At 42.9% G+C, this 19,276-nt stretch overlaps 1 non-coding gene across 1 annotated transcript; it reads right to left on the bottom strand.

The window, feature by feature from the left end:
• Positions 1-376: 376 nt before the first annotated feature.
• On the bottom strand, positions 377-449 carry TRNAE-UUC (transfer RNA glutamic acid (anticodon UUC)). The gene has a single exon. It is a non-coding gene; the product is annotated as a tRNA-Glu (tRNA).
• Between the last annotated feature and the right edge of the window lie 18,827 nt (positions 450-19,276).

Raw genomic sequence — 19,276 nt, forward strand, 5'->3', positions numbered from 1 at the left:
TCTGAAGCCCCACACCATTGCTTCTGCTTTATTCTAGTTCTTAGGATTGAGTCACTAAGTCAAGGAGAGAGGGATTGGGCGCCACCTCTTGAAGGGGATAGTATCAAAGAATTTGTGAACATATTTTAGAACTGCCACAGAGAACTGTGGTGATATTTGGGGGAAGAGGGGAAGAGCACTTCAGGCAGAGAAAACAGCAAGTGCAAAGGCCCTGAGGCAGGAGCAGGCATAGCATATTCAGGGAAGAACAAGAAGCCAGGGTTGCTGGAGTAGGTAAGCAAGGGAGAGTGGAATAGGAGGAGGTCAGTAGGGCTTGGTGGGCCACTGTAAGTCCTTTTTTTTTTCTGGCTGTGCCACGCCACTTACAGGATCTTAGTTCCCTGACCAGGGATTGAACCTGGGCCCTCAGCAGTGAAAGTGCGGAGTCCTAACCACTGGACTGTCAGGGAGTTCCCTGTTGTAAGTAACGTTGAGTAAGATGAGCAGCCTTTGGAGGGTTTTTTAGCTGAATGTGATGTGATCTGACTTATTTTAAAAAAGAAAACAGAGGCTTCTGGGTGAGCATAGCCAGAGGAGGAGGAAGTAGAGATGAAGAGACCATTTAGGAGGCTATTATAAATAACCTGGGAGAGAGATGATCGTGGCTTTTGTTTGAAGGTGATAAACACAATTGGATTCTGTATATATCTCATATAATACACCTCGAAGATAGAGTCAACGGGGTTTTCCATGGACTGAATGTGGGTTTTGACTCCAAGGTTTTTGACCTGAAGAACTGGAAACATGGTTCTGGCACTGACCGAGACTAAAGGCAGGACAAGTTTGAGGGGGAGGCTTCACAGTTCGGTTTGGGACATGTTAACTTTGAGATGTCTCCTAGACACCTGAGTGGAGAAGCTGAGTAGGCAATGGAACACATAGGCCTGGAGTTCAGGGATTCTGGAAGGAACAATTTCCTGTGGTCTGCCAGTGACGTTTATTACAAAATCAAGAGGGCTGGGCCCATCCTCTGGAAGAGTTTACACGTGTATATGTGGCTACTGAGGGCTCCAAGCAGGCATAAAGCAAGGGGCAGACTGATGCCTGACACTCCCCGGGGCACTGCCAACCTGGAGAAGCAGCTCAGGACCAGTGATTGGCTCAGGGTTCTAGAAGTCAGTATGACCATTTTTCAGGACTCACAAGACTGCAGAAAGACAGTCCATCAGTTGAGTCTGCCAGCTTCTGGTTTCTCGTTTCTCTTTTGGTTGTTCTCTGATTCTGCCCCCAATTAACCTTGGCACCCAGAGGCATGCATTCCTCTCTTCCAATTCCTGACATCTCTTGAGCCTCCCCCGGGGCTGGTGTACAGGAACTTGCCCTCGAGTGCTTGGTCTTGGATCCACGTGTCAGCTGATATTCCCAGGACTCCCAGGGACGCCTTTGAACCGCGCTGGGCCCCCTCCAGCTGCCTAACCCTGCAGAGGGCGCTGCAGTCAGGGGAGGCCGAGGCTCTCGGGGCATCTTCTTCTGCCCCACCCTGATGTTGGATGTAGACCTGGGGCCTGAGAGCTGTGTCTGGGGTGGGATTGACTGATTTAGCAAGCTTGAGTTGAGAGTTTCGATTTGGCCCCTTAGCTGACCTCAAGTGCAAAGATGACTTTTTGGCAGTCATTGTATCGCCTGGATTGGTGCTGTCGATTTTGTGTGGCTGATAACAGCTCCGCTTGAGTGTGGCTAGTCAGAGCCCAGGGTGTGGAGCACAAGGAGTTGTTTGAGACAGAATGAAAGTGAGGATTTGCCACTTGGTCTTATCAGCGGAGGCCTCCACATTGTTGAGGGAGGGAGACCCCTTCAACAGAGGTGGCAGCATCTGGGCGGCAGACTAGAGGAGACCAGTGAGTTGACAGTAAGAAGTCTATGGAAATGCAGTGGTCTCCTGTCTCCTGGCATCTACTGTTGGCCCCATCAAACACCTACAGCTCACTGGGTCCCAAAGAATGAATCATTCCTCCCGGTATTTATAAAAAGGGGATGAGTCAGACCCCAGTTTAGATCTTGGCTTTGCCGTTTACTAGCTGTGTGACCTCAGGCAAGTAAACAACTTTTCTGTGCCTCGGTGCCCTCTTCTGTAATAAGGGGATAAACCGACCTACCTCAAAGGATGCCTGGAGGAGTAAGTTTCTGGCACGTGGCAGGCCATCAGTGGACGTATTGCGACTAGTCACCTCGTCTCCCATCTGCGGTTCCTCCCCCGTAAACTTCAGGAAGGTTGATCTGATGACGAATCCACAGAGAAGGTATAGAGATAGAAGAGGGAGGTCCGCATGCCCAGTGAGAGCAAAGTGAGTTGTGTTGACTTCGAATGCTCAGTTTGCAATGGTTTGAGTCACTGCCAGCTCAGCTCACTTCTTCCTGAAGCATGTCTCCCAGTTATTTCTCAGCATCTTGCGGGTGTGTGTCACGTGATCTCAAAACACTAGCCGTCCAGGTGGTCACCCTGTGTTATCTGCCCTGTCGTTCTGCCTCTGCTCCACGACTGTCTGCAGCCACCCAAGCTTCTGGAAGGCGTCTTTGCTGCTGGTGTCCCTGGAGGGATACGGGGACCCTGCCAGGTGCTCCCCCAGCCAGCCAGTGGCCGGAGTTTGGGGTTCTAACTGCCTAACCTCTCCCAGGTCCATCTGCATGTCTCAGCCCCATCACTGTGCCCTTGGTTCTGCCCTCCACTTCCTGGCTGCCACTTACGATTCCAAAAAGGATTCAAATCAGTTTACAGTGTTTTGAAAATATAGCCAGATGGAATAAATATGAAAATAAATGAGAAGAAGAAGAGTGAAAGAAAAGGTTAAGTGTATTTCCTGCCTCGTTCAAACAGCTCGCTGCTAATGTGCAGGGCGGGCTGGGAGCCTTTCGATGTTATGCACTCATTCACCCATTTTAGGATGAGATCTGGAAACTTGTCTGAGACACTTAGAGATGACTCTCCAAATGGCCCAACCCAGACCCCTGGGAGTGGGCCATCTGACCACTGACGGTCCAGCAGGCAGGGTGCAGCCTCCCTGGGTGGCACTGGTCATCGCCTCACAGTCACACACCTGAGCCCTGGCTTCTCCTGCAGCCACTGCTGGCCCAGAAAGTGAAGCAATAAGAATTTGGACACCTGAGAGCCAGGCATCTAAAAAATTCAAGGTGGTTTGGCAGGAAGCCACCTCCTGAGTGCCCCGGTCCCTCGTCAGTCACAGCCACAGGATGCAGGTAAAGCTAGTGTTGATTCCAAAAGAAGGAAAAGCAAACTGCTCTTTGGGTATTTTTCTTGTGACCCTACCTCACAGGGTTATTGAAAGGATTACATGAATAGAGAAAGACCTACTGTAATTTGTGCTTGGATGCAATTCGGGGAGAAATATTTCCTCCTGAATAGTGACAACAGCGAACCCCTCCATAAAACCTGCTCTGTGTTTTCGGTGACGTCCATGTCTTAACCCACTTGCCTTTCACGATTAGCCGATGAGGTAGGTATCGTCGTGCCCCACTTTACAGACTCACAGAGAGGTGAGCAACTCCTGCCTCGCCAGGAAATGGTTGAGCTGGGCTTGACGCATCAAGTTTCTCCCCTCTCGTGGGTGACCCTCAAGAGCTACCACAGCATCCTTCCTTGCCGTGCGCGGGAGGTGAAATGGCTGTTTTTCAATGTCAGTTTAGAGTCATTCAAGGGCAAGCTAACAAACTCCCATTCATTCTTTAAGTCTCCAATTAAAGGTCATTTCCCCAGAGAGACTTCCTCCTCTGAAGCAGCCCTGGTTCCCCACACTGTCTGTTATTTTCATAGTACCTGGTATTTTTCATTCCGGGCACTGATCACAAGCGTAGTTATTTACTATCCCTTTGGAACCACTTCTCCCCCACCCTTTGCTGTTTAAACCACTGTGTCACCTTCTGTCCTTCCTGTCCCTGTCATTGCTGATCTCCCAAATCTCCTGTCGTCTAGCTAGGGTCTTGGCACCTGGCACTCAGTTCTCCTCCGTTTCTAATCCCGCCTTAATCCTGGATGCTTTTACCCTCGCAAGGATAACACCTGGCCGCCTCCTCTCCAGTTCTTTCTGTCCATCCACCTCAGGGGATGCCTCCCGCCGGCTCACACCAGACCACGGTTGACCTGAAACAGCTCCTCCTGCAAATGCAGGCATTGGACCATTCCTGCTACTACCGTCCTGCACGCGCGCCCGGACCCTGCACCTGCTCCAGCGGACTCCTCTCCTTTCTTCATGTCTTTCTTGTGTAGTCAGATTCCAAGGCCTGTGAGGTCAGTGGCGCTCTTTCTGTTGCCCTACATTTCCAGGCCTGCATCTTTTCATACACCGTCTGCCAGCACGGCCTTTGCTCACCTGTGTGCTTTGCTCAGAGCCTGCACCTCTGCAGATGAGTGCTGCTGGTGAAAGAACAGCTCTGGACTCGATTGCTATCGGTGTCCCCAAACCCAAGGGCCCTCGGCAGTGCCTGGCAACCCAACCACATTTTGCTCCTAGACTCACTTTCTGACGACGGTTTCAGCAGGTGGCCCAAGACCCAGGGAGCCTTTTCCTCCCATCCAGTGACGCCTCTGATGGTCCAAATTCCTGCCTGGCCAGCACGGTTCTTCAAGAGAAGACAACCACGGGTAAACCCTTGGCCAAACGGGCTCCACCTACGACGCCCCTGGCGTGGGGTCCCGGGGTTATAGCTCTTGAATTTGCTCTCAAGTGCTTGGTTCCTAAAGCAGGATGGCTTCTAGGTCGAGTCAGGGGCTTCCAGCCCTAGCCTCCTGCTGTGCCAATGCCAGTTCCCTTCACAGTGACTTTGCCCTGACCCTGGACCCACGTCACCATTCTAGGCTCCCCTCACTTGGATGAGTTCTTCCTTGAGGGCACTAGATATTTCCAGTCGAGGCCTAAGTCAGACGCACCTCCATCCAACAGCAAGATGTAAGAGAGGAAAGATAATTTTCACTCTACTCTCCTGAGTTCTTGGCTGAAACCTTGTAATAAAAGAATATTAACAAGAGAAAAACAAACAGACGTCTACTATCATGGATACCTCACGGATACATGGGAGATACCCAGGGGAAAATGAGTAAGTCCCCAAGGTGGCCTAGAATGCAGGCTTAAATGCCATCTTAGTAGGGAAAAGGGAGGGGGAACGGTGGCTTCTTTGGGAAGAGTAAATGGTGTTTAGCGGGGGTGAATGGGCCCTTAGAGGAATAGATGGGAGGTGTGATAGTTTGTGACAAAGTTGGTTGGGTTGTGGTGTTAAAAATTCTGGAATTTCTCTTCTATGGTAAGAGTCAATCTTCCCTGACTGATGAAACTCCTGGAAAGGGGATTTATGACAATTGAGTTTCGTTTGGAAGATCTGTCTTCAGGTAGACCAGAGGAGTTCAGAGAAAGCCTCTCTCTGCGTTTGCTGTTTTTCAAGTGCCTACAGCACTAAGAATGATTCTTATACTTTAAATGGTTGAAAGAATGTTTGAAATGAGAATATTTTGTGATGTGGAAAAATATATACATATGGTGTATATTTTTGCAAAGCAAAATATATTTATTTCAAAGAAATATAGTACGGTGATTAATAAGAAATGCTCTTGTATAAAAATATTACATTAGGATAAAATTCTGTGGGGAGGAAGTATATGGAAATAAAAGTTTACAATAACAAAACGCATGTAAAATGTATTACTATTAAAGAAAAACCAAGTTCCTGGGACACCTTCTCCCAGCAGAGGGGCCCTTCTGGCCTTACAGTTCACACCTGAGAGAGACTCCTTGGCAGATTCTTCCAGAATGAAGATCTGTCCTATGTGGTGTGCTTCCTCCTCTTAAACTGAGTGGCACCGATCACTTAAATAGCAGCTTTTCTCTTAAAAAAAAAAAACGTTTTACTTTACCAGTGCCCCCTTCACAAGGCAATTCTACGTGTATTTGTTTTGTTTTAAAGATATATGTGCCTTATTAGACTATAAGCACCGTGAGAGCAGGGATGTGTCCGAATTGCTTCCCACCATATTCCCAGGGTAGAACCATGGTAGGTGCTCAATGAATATTTGCTGAATGAAGAATGAGACGAGGTGAGATGAGATGATGAGATGAGATGGAAATGAAACAGAACCAGGAGATCCCCTGTGTCAAAGCTGACAATGGAGGAGGAGCTAGGCCAGCAGTCAGCCAACCGGATCTGGTGGTTCTAAGGAAACTGGATAAAAAGCCTCTGAGGATGGAAGACAGAAGACAGGCCAGCCAGTCCTGGACCCAAGCAGAGCCGATCAAGAATCCTGGCAATTCATGAGGCTGAGTCTAGATATGAATTTACGTGAATGGCTGAACGGCTTGTGACATAAATAATAATTCCTTCTTACTGGTCCCTCGTGGCCGGGCTTCCGCGTTCTTCCACTGCTCTCTTTAGCTGCGACGGTTCATCTTTCATTTCCTGCTTTCTTAGCCTTACCATGAGCTCCTGCTTGTCTTCATTCTGCTTTTGTTTTATGAAGGTCATGGCTTCATCAAATTTTTAAATTCATAATTTTATATTCGGTCTCATTTTTCATGTTTCTCAAATGTGTTTCATGGAAACCTATTTCAGGTGTCTATACTTCACCTGCTATTTGTTTTCCCTGTCATGCTTCTCAATATTTTGTTCTCTCTCCTTTTTGTTTAACTATCACTACAGAGACATTTTATCTATTTTTATTTTTTTAAGTTAATTTATTTAATTTTAACTGTGTTGGGTCTTCATTGCTGCACACGGGCTTTCTCTAGTTGTGGTGAGCAGGGGCTACTCTTCCTTACGGTACACAAGCTCTGATTGTGGTGGCTTCTCTTATTGCGGAGTATGGGCTCTAGGTGCACGGGCTTCAGTAGTTGTGGCACGTGGCCTCCGTAGTTGTGGCTCAAGGTCTGTAGAGCACAGGCTCAGTACTGTGGCGCACGGGCTTAGTTGCTCCACAGCATGTGGCATCTTCCTGGACCAGGGCTTGAACCCGTGTCCCCTGCATTGGCAGGTGGATTCTTAACCACTGTGCCACCAGGGAAGTCCCAACATAGACATTTTAAATCATTACTCTCATTTGGATAAGGTGAGTGTTTCACGGGCAAGATATTTTTAGGAGTTATGTATGGAGAGAGGACAGGCCTGTGCTCCAATCGGTAACAAGTATTCTCCTGTGATATGATGTGAGGGGTGTGAGTTCATTCTTTTATACTTTACTCCCCCCAAACCAACCAAGATTGCAACCATAGAGCTCAGATGGAGACTTCTGTGCAAATACGGCTTGTACATGTGATTCTCCATATGACCCTTCTTCTCCACATATTCTTGGAGACAAATCAGGTCAGAGAAACTCCTGCCTCCAAGGCACTTGCTTGTTCGCATTGCTAAATAGTTCTTTAGTTTTGTCCTCTGAATGGTCGTCACCTGCTTTTGGAGAACCACGTATGATCAATTTTATTTGGGAGTTGCACTTACAATCCCAAAGGCACCCTTCCCACTTGAGATGTTTGCTTTCACCTGCTAATGAGGTGACGGGGGAGGAGCTAGCCTTCCCTCACTTCAGCGGCAGGACTATCCGGGATATTCTCATTCTCTGGCTGTAATTGCACTGATAGCTCTTTATTATGTTTCGTGATTTTGAGTTATACGTGTCCTCTAGCTTTGTCAAGGGGGTAATTTGCATTTCTGTTTCTCATTGTCATCACTGTCTGAGGACAGTTTTGAAAGGGAGAAGAGGGCAGCATTTGTTGTAAAGTAGGCATCTCCTTCGGTGGGTAGGGTTTCGAATGTCAGCGATGGGGGGCGGGGGGAGAGAGAGAGAGAGAGAGAGAGATCACAGGTAGAGCAAGAGACCGTGATGGCCAAAGGTCAGGGGTTTGAAGAGCGCTTTGGAGTCAATGACCAGATTGCTTTAGGCTAAAGTATTGCACGAGGTCAGGGGAAATGTGAGAGAAATTTCCTTGGAAAAAGTCAGAGGGATGATACTTTGGAAATCCCTCCCTGCCAGACGTGATATTTTTACTCAATTCTATAGGCGAAGGAGAACGATTGAAAGTTTATAAGTAGTGCATTAGCAGGTGATAGCTTGTAAGACAGATTGAAAGTGGAGGGGGCACCTGGCAGCAGAGACCAGTGATGAGTTGTCGCTGACACTTGGAAGAGAGGCGCTGCGGAACCGACCTCCCGTCCGCCACACACACACACACACACACACACACTTAAGAGTTTAACTGATTTATTCACACTATATAGTTCAACAAAGATTTAAGCTGGTTTACAAGACATATAATCCGACCATATAAAGTGAAATGACAAATGCCATGCTGTAGTATAGAATCCTGTCCACCCTACGGCCCTCCACCTGACTTGAGTTCTTGAAGACCAGACCAATGTGTCTTGTATGTCTTTTTCCTGCCTTGTGGGAGGAGGATGCGTAAGAATGAACGGAGGAAAGGGAGAGCTAGCCTGACAGAAAGCCGCCTGCCGTCTCTCTCCTGCATGGACCTTAGCAGACTTAGCAGGTCAAACAAGGGCCGCGGAAGGAGACACTGAGGGAGCCAGCGGACTCCCTTTCCTGGGAGGGACTTAACAATGAGGCAGCGGAGTCCTCACGGCATCTCCAGGTGCCATTCCATGAGGATGTCTCTTGGACTCGTGGAGGCTGCTCTCGGGTGTTTGAGTTTAGGGGGAGGTGGGCTTAGGGACGCTGAAACTCATGCTGAGCCGGGAGTAGCACACACTGAAGGTGATGGGGTGGAAAACACCTCTCTTCTTGGCCCTGGCCTGCAGAAGGAGCCATTTCTGTGTCTTTTATGCAAACAGATAAATGTCATTTCAGACGTTATCTCTCCACCCCCTCTGGTAGATACTTATCCAGTGGGGCCTGCTTGCCTCAGCTGTATCTTGACCTGCTTAGATCTTTCTGGCCTTTTCAATTTAGGAGCCATTGTCTTTTCCCACGTGAAAACTCTTAGGTGGGATACCAGCGGGGGAACATCAAACAAACTTGTAAAACCTGTTTCTCTTTGGAGCTAATAAAAGGAACATGGTTGGGCCCCAGAAGACGCAGGTCTCATCCTGGCTCTGAGCAGAAGCCAGGGAATTTGTTTAATCTTTCCACGCCTTACTTTCTTCATCTGTAGAGTGCGGGGAGATGATCAGTTTCCTTGTCGGCCTCTACCCTGAGGCCATGGAAGAGAAGAACGCTTGCTGGCGTGGGAGGGGTGGCAGGAGCCCACCCAGCAGAGAAACCCTCACTGGTCCAGAGACTTTGAAAGGTGGGCCAGGTAGATCCAGGCTTGGGTCTCAGTCCTGTCTGCTGAGAATTTGAAGTCATATCAGGAAAGAAACAGAGGGCACCAGTCGTGCAGACCATGAACAGAAAGGAGCAGAGGCTCAGGACCCCTAATCCCAACTCTGCTGCTGCCTCACAGGGCGGAGGGGCAGGAAGGGCCCTGGAGCTCAGGAGTGGAAAGTCTTTTTTCAGCCCCAAACCATTTACTCAAGCTCAATCTTGAGTATGGACTACCAGGAAGGCCCAAGGTGGAGAACAGATCTTGGGCTGGACTCGTTTGGAATACAGCTCGGTCCTATCTGACCTGCCCTTTTTTACTGCACACAAGGAAACTGGGACCCAGAGAAGGCAATGCTTCCCTAAGGTCACACAGCTGGTTCATGACAAAGAACAAAAGAGAAACAGTCCAGACGTCTCCATGTTGATGAAGACAGATTTCAGGACCAGCCAGGAGAAGCGGGAAGACGAACTGAAGAGGCAGCTGGAGGTAAGAAAGAGTGAGGGAAACCTTGCCCAGGGAGGACAAAGTCCTGAGGGAAAGAGGTGACTTGACGGGTCCCTCAGGAAAAGGGGGCCCTGGGAATGGGGCCAAGTCCTTTGAAAGGGGGTGGTGGCAGGAAACAGCTCAACTTGTGCCATCAAGGCAGCTCTGTACTGGGGAAAAAGCTCCAGGACTCTTCCAGCTGAGGGTTCCTTTAAGTGCGGGGCTCTTAGAAATTGCAGGGACTGGAGTTTACTATGATATGCATGAGTTTGGTGGGTCATTAAGTATTATCATGCAAGTAAAGGCTTCCTAGTAGTGAAATACATAAACTTGAATTAAAGCTATTGAGAATTCAAGAAAAGTAAACAAGATCAAAATAATAAATGTGGTAAAAGCTGTAGTAGGGCTAACACTTATTAAGCCTTGCTCCTCCAATTAAATGAATTAATAGGTGGCCAGCAGTAATGCTGGCTGTTAGGTATACAGCTAAGGCTGTTGGTTGAATAAACAGCCTAATGGGTTAGATAGTTACTAATATAGGACTGAGTGGGATGGTTGTCCCTTGGGGCAGGAAATGGGCCATAAAGATGCTTCTGTTTTGTGGGGGAAGCGGTAATTACTGTTCCTGTTCATAAAGGAATAGAGATTCCTAGATTTATTGAGAGCTGTGTAGCAGGTATAAATGAATGTGGTAGAAAGCTTAGTAGATTTTTTGAGCCAATACATAAAATATTGATAAGTGATGTATGAGGGATCTCCTTTACTTGCATGATAATGCAGAGTGACCCACCAAACATGCTTATCACGTAGTGAATCCCAGTCCCCGCCCACTTAGCGGAGCCCTGCGCTTACAAGAACCTTCATTTGGAAGCGTCCCGGCGCTTTTTCCCAGTGGCAGAGCTGCCTCGATGGCGAAAGTTGTGCTGCTTCAGACGGCCATTATTTGTTTTGATGTAAGTTGAATTCGTCCTTGTTGGATAGAAATTACGCGGTTATTAATTAGTTGATGAAGTATGGGAAATAAAACACTTGGGAAACTATTGGAATAACAATAGGTAATTCTGTTATTGTTTGGGTAGTGAAAGAGGCGAATAAATCTTTGTTCACTTTGTTTCTCAAGGGGTGTAATGTTTTGATGGTTGGTTGGTTGGTTTGTTTTGCGGTACGCCGGCCTCTCACTGTTGTGGCCTCTCCCGTTGCGGAGCACAGGCTCCGGACGTGCAGGCTCAGCGGCCATAGCTCACGGGCCCAGCCACTCTGCGGCATGTGGGATCCTCCCGGACCGCGGCACGAACCCGTGTCCCCTGCATCGGCAGGCGGACTTTCAACCACTGCGCCACCAGGGAAGCCCTGTTTTGATGTTTTGTTTTCAATTCTGAGTTGAAAGATAAGAATGTTTTGAAAGTTTTAACTGAAATATAAATAGTACTATAATTATAATAGTGACGAGTCACGTTAATGTATCTAGTTGTGGAATATCCTCAAGGGAAGGTTAACATTCTCAGTCTTTAACTTAAAACGTTTATGCTATTTAGCTTCTTAATGATTTTATAATTTGATGCCGATCATTTTTGAAACATTTTAGTGGAATTAATTCGAGGTCAATAGGCATGAGGCTATGACATAACCCCCAGATTTCTGAATGTTGTCCACAGTATGAGCCTGGTCATGTAGAATTAGGGTTGTTTAAGGGGCCCTGCAATAGCATCTGTCTTGAGGCCTACGGAGGGAATAGCTCATGAGTGTAGGATGTTTTCGGGTGAAATTAGTATTTGGACTGTTATTTCTGTAGGTGAGACTGCTCCATTATATATTTGTAGCAGTTGTACTGGTTTTAGATCTGTTGTAGGAATTACATAGGAATCAATTATATAGGAATCAAAATTTAGAACTTCATATTTTGTGCATTCACAGCTTCACTATCATTGGTCACCTGAAGTTTTGACAGTTAGGGAAGGATTATTAATTTCAACTATTATATAAAGAATTTGTAATGATGGTAGAGCACTTAAAATTAGAATAATAGCAGCTAGAATAGTTCAAACTGTTTCTACCTCTTGTGCACCTATTGTACTTGTGTGAGTTAGTTTAGTTGTTAGTAGTGATGAAATGATGTAAATAACCAAAGAACTAACTGGGAAAGCAATTATAAGTGTATAATCGTGAAAATGTAAACGTTCTTCTATAATAGGCAATGTTGAGTCTTGTAAGCTTAGTTGGAATGGATGTGGCATAGAGATGTAAAAGGTTTGAACCCATAATTTAATTTGACAAAGTTATGTAGTTTTTACTAATATCTCACTTATTGAGAAAGACAGTGGTTATGAAATTGGCTTGAAACCAGTTGGAGAAGTTTCGATTCCTTCCTTTCTTAAATTTATGTAAGTAGGTTCTTCAAATGTATGATATGGTGGCAAATATCCATGCAATCCTTTAAGATTGGAAGTTGTTAACTCCACTACTGATACTTCTTGTTTAGATGCGAAAGCTTGTAGTATTATAAAAATTACTGGTATTACTGCTGTTGATGAAAGGAACTTATGGATGAGACAGTATTTCATGTTGTGTATGCATCTGTATATTCAGAGTAACACCTCGGTAGTCCTGAAAGGCCAAGAAAATGCTGTGGAAAGAGATTTATATTAATACTTACAAATTTAATTGTAAAATGAAGCTTTGCTCAGGCTGAGTTGAGTCTATAGCCTAAAAATAACGAGAATCAGTGGACAAAGCCTCTTATAATGGTGAATACTTGCTTCTGTTGATATGATGTAGTGAAAGTGTCCTGCCGCATAACATGTATCATGAAAAACACTGTCTAAGGATGAATTTGCTAGGACACTTTCTGTTAAACCTCCTACTGTAAATAAGAAAATAAAACCTAAGGCTCATAATATGGCTGGTGATCATTTTATTATCACCTCCATTAGTTGCTAATCAACTAAATACTTTTACTCCTATGGGGATGGCAGTAATTAGAGTAGCTGATGTAATACATGCTCATATCAACATCTGTTCTTACTCTGGACATGTGTTGAGCTCATACGAGAAAGCCTGGGGAGACACTATGGCTCAGACTATTCCTATATACCCCAAAGGTTCTTTTCTTCCCAAATAATATTTGATGGTATGTGATATTATCCTGAAGCCAGGTAAAAGAAGGATGTAAAAATCTGGGTGGCCAAAGAAATCAGAATAAATGTTGATATAGAATTGGATCACCTCCACTTTCAGGATCAAAGAAAGGTTGATAGACTGTGGTTATTCACAATAAAGTGATTCTGGCTGCTGGAAGTGGGAGTGACAATAGTAATAGCATGGCCAGAAGTAGGATGGATCAAACAAACAGTGGTGTTTGGTAATGAGATATAGCTGGAGTTTTTATACTAATAATTGTGGTAATAAAATTAATAGAACCTAGAATTGAGTATACACCTGCTAAATGTAGGGGGAAAAATGGTTAGGTCAACAGAAGCTCCCATGTAGGCTAGACTAACAGCTAAACATAGATATACTGTTCAGCCTGTTAGCCTGTTCTAAAAATGGTGGTGGAAGAAGTAAAAAACGTACTTATTGGGAGAAATGCTATATCAGGTGCTCCAGTTATTAGTGGAACTAGTCAGTTTCTGAATCCTCCAATTATAGTGGGTATAACTATGAAATTAGGTATAACTATGAAATTATTACAAATGCATGGGCGGTACAGCTACATTGTAGATTTGATCATCTCCTAGTAAAGCTCCGGGCCTGGTTTGGCATGATTAAAAGGCTTAAGACAGTACCTCTATTCTGGCACCAAAAAACAGATGCTCAGTACTATAACTTTATGGTTTGTTGAGAATAATCAGCAGTTTATGAACATAGTGAAATGGCTGAGCAAGCGTTAGACTGTAAATCTAAAGACAGGTAGGGGCCTCTTTTTGCCAAGCCCTGTGGTGAATGACATATTGAATTGCAAATTCAAAGAAGCAGCTTTAATTCTGCCTGGCTTCTCCCCTGAATGGAGACAGTAGATTGAAACCGACTGACTAGAGTATTTAGCTGTTAAATAAAATTCTGTGGGGTGAAAGCTCATCCAATCTAGTAAGAATTTAGTTTAATAAAAGAGTGTGATTTGCATCCAGTTGATGTAAGAGAAAGTCTTGCAATCCTTATTTTCAGGAATTCAGTAAATAATACTTGCTTAGGACTTTGAAGGGTCTTGGTCTGTGCTAACCTAAATTCCTAATCCAGTACTGATAATATAATAGTGAGAATAATTATAGCAATTAAAGGTGTTTAATAAATTAGGAGAAGGATAGCATTGTGGTGGATGAATTATATATAAATAATGTAACGAGTGTTATTATGATATAAGTATAGGATTATTATAGTTGGATTATAAACTATAATAGCTGTTATTCAACCTATGTAACCAATTGATGAGTAGGCTATGATTTTTTGTAGTGGGGTTTGGTTAAGACTTCTTCATCTTCCTCCTATGATTGATTAAAAATATATAGCTCTAAAGAAGATGTGGCACATATATACAATGGAATATTACTCAGCCATAAAAAGAAATGAAATTGAGTTATTTGTAGTGAGGTGGATGGACCTAGAGTCTGTCATACAGAGTGAAGTAAGTCAGAAAGAGAAAAACAAATACCGTATGCTAACACATATATATGGAATCTAAGAAAAAAAAAAAAGGTCATGAAGAACCTAGGGGCAAGACAGCAATAAAGACACAGACCTACTAGAGAATGGACTTGAGGATATGGGGAGGGGGAAAGGTAAGCTGTGACAAAGTGAGAGAGTGGCATGGACATATATACACTACCAAACGTGAAATAGCTAGCTAGTGGGAAAGCAGCCGCATAGCACAGGCAGATCAGCTCGGTGCTTTGTGACCACCTAGAGGGGTGGGATAGGGAGGGTTGGAGGGAGGGAGACACAAGAGGGAAGAGATAGGGGAACATATGTATATGTATGACGGATTCACTTTGTTATAAAGCAGAAACTAACACAGCATTGTAAAGCAATTATACTCTAATAAAGATGTTAAAAAATATCTATATATATAGCTCTAATTAGTAACATGTTTAGATGAATGGATGGTGAAACTCGATATAAAATTGATAGTGGTACAAGTTTCTGTAATGTTAATAAAATTAGGACAGATATTAGTGGAGCTTCGGGCATTCAAAAGTGGAATGGGGAAAAGTCCAAGTTTTATGACAAGGGCTGTTGTGGTAAAGGATGCTGCTGGATTAAACACTTTTATCATTGTTCATTGGCCAGAATATATTAGAGTAACAAGTACAGATGTGAGGGCTCGCGTCAAAAAATATGTAGTGGATGCTTCTTTGACTCATGGGTTGAATTTTTTAATTAAAGCTAGAATAATATCTAATATGTTTATTTCAGAGCCAATTCAGATTATTAATCCATGTGAGCTTATCATAACAACTGTAGTTCCTGAAATGATAGTGAAATGATAATAAAAATAGGGGATTTATTAGCATGGGAAGGATATAAACCAACATTTTCAGGGTATGGGCCTGATAGCTTACTTAACTGACCTTACTATAGAATATGGTGTAATATGGTAGCATGGAAAATTCTGAATTCTTAGGAGTAGGTTCAATTCCTTAATACTAGAAATAAGAGGATTTAAACCTCTATAATTTACTCCATCAAAGTAACTGTTTTGTCAGACATATTATGTTCAGTGGGATGCTTGATATAATCAGTAATGATATATTTCATATTCAAAGAGCTAGCGTTAGTAGTAGGAAGTTTTTCATAGAAGATGTATAAGTTGGTCGTATTGGAATCGTGGATAGAAGGCTTGTACTCATAGGGAAAAAAGGATAGGAAGATGATTTTGATAATAAAATTGAGTATAGTTCTGGTACGTAGGAATAGAATTGTTGTAAAAAATATTTATTATAATAATGTTGGCATATTTTGCTAGGAAGAATAGGGCAAATGGGCCTGCTGCATACTCAACATTGAAGCCAGAGACAAGTTCTGATTCTCTTTTTGTTAGGTCGAATGGAGCTTGGTTGGTTTCTGCTAGGATTGAGAGAAATCATATCATGGTCAGTGGCCAAGATGGAAAAATTAGACATAAGTATTCTTGAGTAGTGATTAACGTTGAGAGGGTAAATGATCCATTAATTAATACAACTGATGATAGAATGATTGCTAGTGTTACTTCATATGAAATTGTTAGCGCTATTGCTCATAGGGTCCCAATTACTGCACATTTTGAATTTGAGGTTCAATCTGATGAGAGACTATAATACAGCTAATAGTATGCCTAGGTTTCTATTGATTAATGGATATGGTGTGGGTAATGGAATTCATATTGTTAGGGCCAACGTAGAGGCGAGGACTGATGCAATAATATAGATATTGATGATGTCAAGGGTCCTTTAATGAAGAGCTGGCCAGCATTGGCAATGGGTTGAGCAGGCCAGCACATCCAACAATGTTTGGTCCTTCATAGAGTCGTATATAGCCCAGTACTTTTCACTGGATTAGGATAAGGAATGCCGTAGCAAGTAGAATGGGAATAATTAATAAAAGAATGTTGATTATAACCAAATTGTTAAGGAAAGTAGTTAAATCTCTGGTTATACAGGTTTAAGTTTTATGCAATTACCAGGCTCTGCCACCTAATAAACCCTGTTCTTGGGCAGGGCTGGTGTAAATTAAGATTATGTCATCCATTAGTTTTGTAAAGTAGGCCTGATTTCTCTTGTCCTTTCATACTGGGAGAAATATGAAATATATAGAAATTGATCTGGATTACTTCAGTCTGAACTCAGCTCACGTAGGACTTTAATCATTGAACAAATGACCCATTAATAGTGGTTACACCATTGGGATGTCCTGATTTAATGAGGTTGTAAACCCTACTGTTGATATGAACTCCAGAATAGGATTATGCTGTTATCCCTAGGGTAACTCGTTCCACTGATGAAGCTTTTGGATCAATAAATGATAAAATACTTTGATTAGTTGGTCTAGGTTTTAATCACTTGTTTTACTCTCCGAGGTCACCCCAACCAAAATTTTAGTCCATTTAAAGTTTTGTTATCCCTTGATTTCGTTAATTTTGGGGGAGGGGGTGTTGGACTAAATTAGTGCTCCATAGGGTCTTATCGTCTTATTCTGTCATTACGCTTCTTCACAGGAAAGTCAATTTCTCTAATTAAAAAGTAAAATACATTGCAACTCCCGCTTTCTTTTCATTTCTGTTTGAATGGATAAACAAGAAGGTCCTACTGTATCGCACAGGGAAATATCTCCAATCTCCTGGGATAAACCATAATGGAAAAGAATATTTAAAAAATGTATTAATGTGAAAAACTGAGTCCCTTTGTTCTACAGCAAAGATTGGCACAATATTGTAAATCAACTATACTTCAATTAAAAAAAAAAAGTAAGAGACAGTAAAACCCTCGTGTGGCCGTTCATTCAAGTCCGTATTTAAAGAACAAATGATTAAGTTACCTTCGTGTGGTCTGGATACCACAGTGGCTATTAAACATTTGTCACAGAGCAGTCAGTGCCTCTAATACTAGAAATGCTAGAGGTGATAGTTTTGGTAAACAGGCAAGGTTTGTGTTTGCGAGTTCCTTTTACTTTAAAAAATCTTTCCTTAAGCACATACCTGTGTTGGGTTAACAACTGATTTATTAAATAATTATTAGGTTAAATTTATATTTAACTATCAGTGATTATCCATTCTGATACAATCTTATGTGAGGAGAAATAATTGTTGTTATTCATATTAACAGTATTGCTTCTGTTGATAGATTGATCCAGTATTACGTTAGGAGTTAGTTTTTATTAGTGGAATTAAGATAAGTAAACTGTTGGACTTGAATGCTTTCTTATCTGGTGGCTGCTTTTAGGCCAACTATGATATTATTAATATGACAATAACTATGATATTAATAATGATAACAATATTATTAATATAATAATAACTTCCTTCTAAGGAAGTCTGTATCCTGTATGTAAAGAGCTCTACCTATTTAGATTAATATTTAAATTTATGTTAGAATTGTTTCTTAGGTAAACTTAAAGTTGAACCAAAATTCTGTACTGGATAACCAACTGTCACCAGGCTCATTAGGCTCTTCGCCCCTGTCTACAAATCTCATAATTCTGCTACACAGATGAGTCTGTTCCTGAAAAACTATTCATAGGTTTCATCTTACTTCGGGGCATTTGACTTCTTTCTCTTAAATTGTTCTAGTTAAATCATTATGCAAAAACTAAAAGGCGTAAACTTTGCTATTTAATAAGTTAAATACTTCTTTCACCATTCCCTTACGGTACTTTGTCTATAGCACTAGTTAAAATCTCTATCGCCTATACTTTTGTTTGTAAATAAATGTTTAATTTATATACTATAATTGAACTTGATTAGTTTGGGCTAGTTTTGGTTCAAAGTGATCATTTAAGATGAAAATCTAGTGGGTGTAAACTACATGATTTTAAGCTACACTTAGATCTGTCCAAGCACTTTCCAGTATGCTTACCTCTGACTGACCTGTCTCCTCTTAGATGTTAAATAGTTATAAATAAGTTGTATACATAGGTTTCGGTATTTGAGGAGGGTGACCATCTATGTGTGCATGCCTCATGGCCTGACTCAAGCCTATTTTTAAATTTACTGCTAAATCCTCCTTTAGTTTTTAATTTTATAAATACTTTTGTGTAAAATTTAATGTTCTTGAAGTAGAAAATGTCGCCCATTTCTTTCTACCCCATAGGCTGCCTACACCTTGAACTCATAGTTTTATGTTGATGTTTGTGCTTACTATGCCTCCTTTTTAGGGTTTGCTGAAGATGGCGATAGTCTGTATTAGCAAGGAATGGTGAGGTTTATCAGAATTTACATCGATAGATTATAGAAAAGGCTCCTCTAGAGGGATAAAAACACCACCAAGTCCTTTGAGTTTTACGCTATTGCAAGTAGTACTCTGGCATATAATTTTGTTCTAATTGTTTGGGTTGAGGGCTAAGCATAATGGAGTATTGGATCCCAGTATGAGTCTCAGCTATCGTGTAATCAGGAATATTAAAGTCATTTTTGTAGTTTATTTTAGCTGCAGCTTTTTACAGCCTAATTAAAATTTAACTTTATTAGAATATCTTTTTTTTTTTTTTTTTTTTTTGGTGCGCGGCCTCTCCCGTTGCGGAGCACAGGCTCCGGACGCGCAGGCTCAGCGGCCATGGCTCACGGGCCCAGCCGCTCCGCGGCATGTGGGATCTTCCCGGACCGGGGCATGAACCCGTGTCCCCTGCATCGGCAGGCGGACTCTCAACCACTGCGCCACCAGGGAAGCCTCCATGAGCTACTTTTTAATGTGCCTGATGCCCGCTTCTTTTAATCATTGCTGATCCAGAGGGCTTTCTCACTTGGATGTGGAATACTTGCATGTGTAATTTTATTAAGAATTAATAGAAAGACTGGGACCAAACCCATGTGTTTATGG

Source organism: Delphinus delphis, chromosome 3 (assembly GCF_949987515.2).
Source record: "Delphinus delphis chromosome 3, mDelDel1.2, whole genome shotgun sequence".
Classification (NCBI taxonomy): Eukaryota; Metazoa; Chordata; class Mammalia; order Artiodactyla; family Delphinidae; genus Delphinus; species Delphinus delphis.